Consider the following 7,762-nt stretch of genomic DNA (forward strand, 5'->3'; position numbering starts at 1 on the left):
CCCGCGGTTTACAACAAAGATTTAATCGTCACTAATCCTGTATGTCCATTTTGCAATAGCAAATGGGCTGCATCTCAATACATACTTTTATAATTTCAAAGCGAAGGAAAAGAAAATGACTGTGGTAAACCGCTCACTATGTCTTAAATCTTCAGTCTGTAAATAACATAAGTCATTTCCACCCTCATTCAATTAACATATTCTACCACACTAGATGTACAGTAAAATGATGAGTATGTGTCACTGGTCTTAGAGATTTAGAGGCCAAAACCAGTTGAAAAAATTGGAAGTAACATAACTAAATACATTGTGTCGTCTAAATAAGGGAACATTAAGTTATTATTGTTATTCTTTTTATTAATAATTAAATTATTAACTACATTTATTATTTTTAGCTATAATTCTCTACTGTTACTTCTACTGAAGGGAAAAAATAAAACTTTACTTATTTTTTTTTTTTTTTGTGAGGAAGATCAGCCCTGAGCTAACACCGGATGCCAATCCTCCTCTTTTTATGCTGAGGAAGATTGGCCCTGGCTAACATCCATGCCCATCTTCCTCTACTTTATATGGGACGCCGCCATACCATGGCTTGACAAGCGGTGCCTCGGTGCGCGCCCGGGATGCGAACCTGCGAACACTTGGGCCGCCCAAGCGGAGCGGCACACTTAACCTCAGCGCCACCAGGCCAGCCCCAGAAAACTTCATTTTTAATCTAACAACAACAACAACACAAATCCAAATCCCCAGCCACAGTCTTTGAAGTTTATTGGTCACATAGTGAAGATTGGTGGAATGAAGGAGAATGTAGGTAACTTATGTATGACCCCCTAAGATCTGGAGTTTAAGGAATAACCTGAAGTTTAAGTAACAGTAAAAATAGACTTTCTAATAGGTAGTAGGCAGAGTTGTAATATGGCCACGAAAATTGCCACACGTACTTGGAGTACGTCATCTGACAAAGGTAGAGAGATTTTTGCAGACATGATTAAAATCTCTAATCTGTTGATTTTGATTTAATTAAAAATTATGCTGGGTGAGCTTTACCTAATCTGATGAGTCCTTTAAAGACACTGAAAGCAGGACAGAGATTTGAGCAATAGAAAATTAATACACAATATGACCTTGAGCATAATGATAAGATTCAAGCATGAGGATGATTTAATGAAAGAACATAGAATATCTTGGTGGTCACTTATTTTAACGCTTGTATCACTAGAAGAAGTGACACTGTAAAAGGTACCTTATTTTACTACATAGGAAGACAACACGGAATATTTCAGGATGAAAAAGAACTTGTGCCCCAGGGTAAATACTAAAAGCAAACAATTATATAGCACATACAATATGCCAGACAGCTCCAAAAACTTTACATATGTTAATTCATTGGAGATCATATATTAAGGGTAATAAAGTAAAGATAGCAATAGACTTATTGAGAGTATATTTGAACAATGAACTAATTTGAAGTGGTAAGTTTTTCTTAGATGTCTTTTATCAGATTGTGAAAATTTTTTTTAGTTTTTAGAGAGAAATTTTTATCATGAATGGGTATTAGAGTTTTGCCAAATGCATTTTTTCCATCTCTTGAGGTAATCACATTTTATTTCTCCTTTATATTATTAATGCAGAAAATTAATTAATTTTGAATGTTGAACTAACTTTGCATTACTGGGATAAGCCCTACTTGTTCTGGCATGCATCTCTTAAAATATATTTTTGAATTCACTTTGCTAATATTGTGTTAAGAATTTCTGTGCCTAGGTTTTATGAGACATATTATTCCACAATTTTCTTTTACTGTAATGTGATTGTCAGGTGTCGGCATTAGGTAATTGCAAGCCTCAAAACAAGTTGGGAAAGGTCCTCTTCTCTCTTTTCCGAAAGCAGTTGGGTGATATTTTGATTTTTTCTTTCTTTTAGATTTTATACAGGTGGAGAAATTCAGTATAGGTGACGTATATTCTAAGAATTGAATAAACTAAATTTGTAACAAGTTTGAAAACTAAACCTTGCTTAAAATGTTTATCATTTAAAAAGCTTACAAAATCAAAAATGTTTTAATTGCTTAGTGCTTCATTTTAAGAGCATTGCCTTGAAAATTTATATTTAATACACAATTTCAAATGTATTAACAGGAAAGTTAAAAGCAACTTTTAATAAAGGGCATTTTATTTTCTATTATTTTTTATTTGCTTATAGATTTTAGTGTAACATTAGTTCAATAGCTTCTTGATATATAATATAAGACCCTACCTACCACATTCATATAATTTCTTAGTGTATTATATGTGTACACACAGTCATACATTTATTTATGTGTATGTGTATATGTATATATATACACACACACACACACACTGGGCATTCATGGAATGCCCTTCAATGAGGAACATTGATAACCTTTAAATATATATCCTGATATTGGAAAAATTTAAGAGGCTAGAGGAATTTGGAGGCAATATTCAAGGGATAAATGTTCCTTTATACTTGAGAAAGAAAGTAGTAATAAAATATTAAAAAATGTTAAAATTTAGATAGCTTTTAATATAATCTTTAAACACTCGAAAATTCTGATATTTATTTTTTTTGTTAGTTATTCTTTATGCAAGAAAACATACAAAAAGACTGAAGAGATTAGTTTTACTTGGATTAAGTGATTGTAATCAATGAGCATTAACCATTGCATGAAAGAAAGTGGTATATACAGTGCGTGTCCTAATTAAAAGAAATTACATAATAATATATGGGTTCTTTCTCTATTATTTTTCCTTTCTTATATTATGTTTTTGATAGGGAACCAACAATAATTTTTTTCTCACATGTTACATAAAATAGTTTATATATAATTGCACCTTTATCTACAACAGTGGGTCATGTATTTTGCTTATTCAAAATACAAAAGCAATTGTCATTTTTTTCTAAATCTCCAAAAGGAAATATTATTTAAATATAGTTAAAATGAAATTATTTTCTGGCTGTTTTCATTTTAAATGTTCTATAAATAATGATTTTTGTAATCTGCCTCCTATCTCTGTCAAATACTATCTTTTAGATACTATAATGACAACAGCTGTTATAAACAAGAACACATAGCCTCAGTTCAAATTCCATCTGACCAAACAAAGTACCATCTGCCGACTAAAACAAAGACAAATGTGAAGTTTTCTGTCACCTTTTTTAGCTTTTAAAATTATATTTATTATTTTGACTATAGTTTTTATTTCATCTATTTATCTATATTGGTTATTTTCTCCAAGTTCATCACTTCTATTTCTATATATTGTTGTTAATATTTGCCATGAATACAACCTGAAACATCTGCAAATTTCCAAATTATGGAGTACTACTAATGCTTTTAATTTCGACTTGCCTGATCTGTAAAGTGGGACAAATACTTCTCAAATTCAAGGCTCCCGCTGATGGTTACGTGAGATCATGTATCACGCCAGGTGAGTGACACTTCAGTGTTGTTGCTCAACAGTGGAAGAGGCTTCTTCAGTAACTCAGCTACTCACACAAGCTTCAGCACAAAGATGATTTTTACTTGTGCTCTGAAGTCAAGGATTTTTGAGTGCTCTCCATATGATGTCATCTTGAAATGTGTACATACGGTATATAAAAATATCAAGTATCTACTTGTATTAAGGAGTCTGACTCGATTTTTTATACTATATTTGACCGCTGACAGCTTTTAAGCTTTACTATTTCCTCTTCTGCTCCTGCTTTGCATTTGGGCAAGGTGATAAGAAATCTCAGGTATTCCTTCCTTTAGCCTCTGAACAGGGGAACCCTCACCCCTGTCCCATTCCCCAAAAACCAGAAAAAAAAAACAAGCTAATCTTCTTTCCCTGCCCTCTCAATCCATTTTCAGACCTACTTGAGAGCTACTCTGTGCTCCCCAGAAAGACTTCTGATTTCAGCAATAACCCTTTCATACTCTCTTGATGTGTATGTGCGGCATCATCTGTTTCAATAGCTGGATCAAATTTTGGTTGGGGGACCACCCTTTTATCTGTGGATGGCTGCAATACCACTTTATTATGTCTTACCCTCCCCTTATCATGAATTTAATAATTAATAAAGAAGATAAAGCCTCATTTTAATTTTTCACAGATAAATAGACATTTTTAAGGAAACTGTAAATAATTTTTTCTTAAATTAATGCAATTTATATAGCTTTAATCATTAAAGCTCATGAATCAGAAGTCACGTGATTATTCTGTCTTATTTATAAGATGAAAGAACTGGCTATAAACAGCCCAACCACTTACAATGATAACTTTCTATGATTCCATTAAATGTATGTTTATAAATGTCATATTGCATGTTTTGTTAAAGAAGTTTTGTATAGTACCTTTAAGGATAAAATTAAAAGACACTTATTCATGACTTAGGTAATACATTGCTATGTAACAATATCCTTTAAAAGCATCTTAAAGGCTGAATTAAGAAATAAAGACTAATTCTTGGATTTGAGTTCATTTACATATTCTATTACAAATACGTGACATGCACTTTTCTTGGATTTTTTTAACATCATCATAATAGACAATACAGTCTCTGGGCAGGTATTTGGAGCAGTCATGTGTAGGGTTTTGGGCATAGAACTCTAGTTGAGTTCCCAACTGATAGGAGGCATCAACTGCCAGGCACCAGCACGTGTGAACCTTCATCTGAATCCTGCATCCAACCATGCTTTGCACCCCAGCTGATGCTACCCAGCGCATAGGGGAGTTTCCCCCACCTTCCCTGCCCAAGTTGAAAATTTGTGAGCAAAATAAACTATTGCTTTTTGCAAATAAATTATGGTTTTTCTTGAATATACGGTAGGTTTCAATCCTGAACCCATATATATTTACTTATTTATTAAATTTCAGTATATATACATTGAAGGGTAATATGTCTAGGCTCTGAGGACACATTGGTGAATAAGTTGAGTATGAGAATGTTCATCAATATATCTTTACATCACACACATTGCACACACCAGACAATACCCTCATAAATACAAACAATAAACAACATGTACCCACACTCAAGCAAATGTTAACGGAATAATTGACTAAGAAAGAGACTCTGATTTAAAAAATTTTTTATTATTTGATGCAAACTGCAATATAATAACTTTCAATTATATTTTTCTCTTTTAAAGCGTTATTCTTTTCACTGTTTATCATCTCTTTTCTTTTTCTATTTCTGAAAGACACAACAAACAGTTTCCTAATCCCTGTTTTAGCTTTCATTTAGAATTACTTTTGTATTACTTTTCTTTGACTTTTATGTCCAAGTTACTGACCTGGTCATGGTAAGACAATCTGCCTTGAAACATTATTATTACTAGCTTTAAGTCCCAAGGTAATCTTAAAAATTCAACAGTGTGGTTCACTGAGGTCTTATAACCACAATTTCTGCCTTCTGTATAGAAGCCAATGGAAGCTTTGTGGGAAAACATTCAATGAAATGACAAAATGTGATGCATTTTTCCTTTGAGGAATCAGGCACACATTTCTCAACTATATACAAATTTGTGTAGTTGGTTTCTGTTGGAAAAAGTGTGGCTATTTTTGTTATTTTTATTTCTTTTCTGAATTGCTGATATCACATAAATTCTTTCATTTGTTGTCTAATGCATCTAATATAGTGACTTTAAAAGTGTTATATACACAGTAATTCTTACCATTGTTCAAATTAATTTGGTGAAAGCGAAAATTCTCACTTTATATTTGTTCTTCAAGTATTCTTTGAATAAAAAACAATAGTCTCATTTATCATAAAAAATAAGTATCTTAGTTAGCTCGAGCTGCTATAACAAAATACCATAAACTGGGTGGCTTCTCAACAATGGAAATTTATTTCTGACAGTTCTGGAGGTTAGAAGTCTAAGATCTGGGAGATCAGGGTGCCAGCATGGTCAGGTTCTGGTGAGGGCCCTCTTCTAGGTTTCAGATTGTGATCATCCCTACACGGTGGAAAGTTCTCAGGCCCCTTCTTATAAGAGCACTTACCTTATCCATGAGGGCTCCATCCTCATGACCTAATTACCTCCCAAAGACCCCACCCCCAAATACTATCACATTGGGATTAGGGTTTCAACATATGAATTTTGGGGGGACATAAACCTTCAGTCCACTGCAGATAGTATATACTAAATGATCTTGTTGTTTTAAAAATAATCAAGGGGTTAAAATGTTAAGATAAATCATAAAATGTCTGACCAGCATTTGTACAAGCATATCCCATTTGTTTAAAAAAATATTATGTATGTTAATTCAATTTGAAGTTCTATGAAGCATTAGATATATTGTTGATTTTTTTCTTGAAAAGAATGAAGATTGGTTGTAGAGAGTACATCGTGTGTTATTGGATAGAAAGTCAAAATCACTCAAAAAGGAGCCAAGAAATTTAGATTATAATTTTAAATCTATCATCTATCAATCACTTACTAAATATATAAACTTGGGTCAGGCAGTTACTCTGGCCAATTATGCCCATGTAAATAAATAAGCAAAAAACAAATGAGGAAAGGGGCTTGTTGGGAGCATGGTAGTCTGAACACAGGGAGAGACAGTGAATGGCTATCTCCTAGATAAAACATTTTAAAAAGCAATTATGCATGTATCTGATATCAAAAGCAAGAAAGAGTTTCCATATCCCCCCAAAAAAGAGGGAACATTTAACCATGCCGTGGCTGAGATTAGAAGAGACAGAAACTACAAAGATCTCTGAACAAGAGAATCAGGTCTAAAATGTGAGAAAAAGTTCAAGGGTATATGTCCAATATTTGTCAGGCATTCAAGGATGGGAATCCAAAAAATTCTGATCACCAGTGGAGATTTGTGGTAGAAAAAAGATGTGCATGCAAAAGTTCCATGTGAAAGACAGGAAGCCATCCTCGTAGTGTGGGCATGTAAGAGTCCGAATTGCACTATAGAAATAAAAGTTTGCAAAAACCGCCACAGCAGTAAAAAACTTAAAAAAGCCTAACGAAAACGTCTAGTTTTAGAAACATTGACGCCTAAGCCCTGATCATTTTAATCCAACTGAGAAAGATAACTTTTGCTGAAGATAAACTCACAAAAAACTTATGATATATTATAGAATTAAAGATAGTGCATAAGTCCAATAAATGGAGAAACCACCTGAGAATCTATAAATTGTAAAGCAATCTGAAAGTCTTTATGAACTATTCCAAGTTATAGAAGATGAGATATAATTCTTTAAAAATAGCTGCACTATGAATATAGGTAGATTGAAAAATTACCAAGAAGAACTACTAGAAATTAAATGGTATCAATAATAAAATTTTACTGGTGAAGAAATACAAAACTTAAGTGATAGGTTAAACTGACATTACAAAGCTTAAGAGGGAATTATGAAATTGAGAGGCAGAACTAAAGAAATTTTTAAAAATTGTTCAGAGAGATAGTGTTGGAAAATAAGACAAAGACCCTCACAAAAATTAATTCAAAATGTATCATAGATCTAAATATAAAACACAAAACTATAAAATTCCTAGAAGAAAATATAGGAGAAAACCCAGATGGTATTGGGTGTAGTGATGACTTTTTAGATTGGACACCAAAGGCACGATCCGTGAGAGAAATAATGGATAAGCTGGACTTCATTAAAATTAAAAACTTCTGGGCCGGCCTGGTGGCGTAGTGGTTAAGGCATATGCCCTCCGCTTTGGTGGCCTGGGGTTTGCAGGTTCTGATCCTGGGGGCGCACTGACACACCGCCTATCAAGCCATTCTGTGGC

Source organism: Ceratotherium simum, chromosome 18 (assembly GCF_057802395.1).
Source record: "Ceratotherium simum simum isolate JZ-2026a chromosome 18, ASM5780239v1, whole genome shotgun sequence".
Lineage (NCBI taxonomy): Eukaryota > Metazoa > Chordata > Mammalia > Perissodactyla > Rhinocerotidae > Ceratotherium > Ceratotherium simum.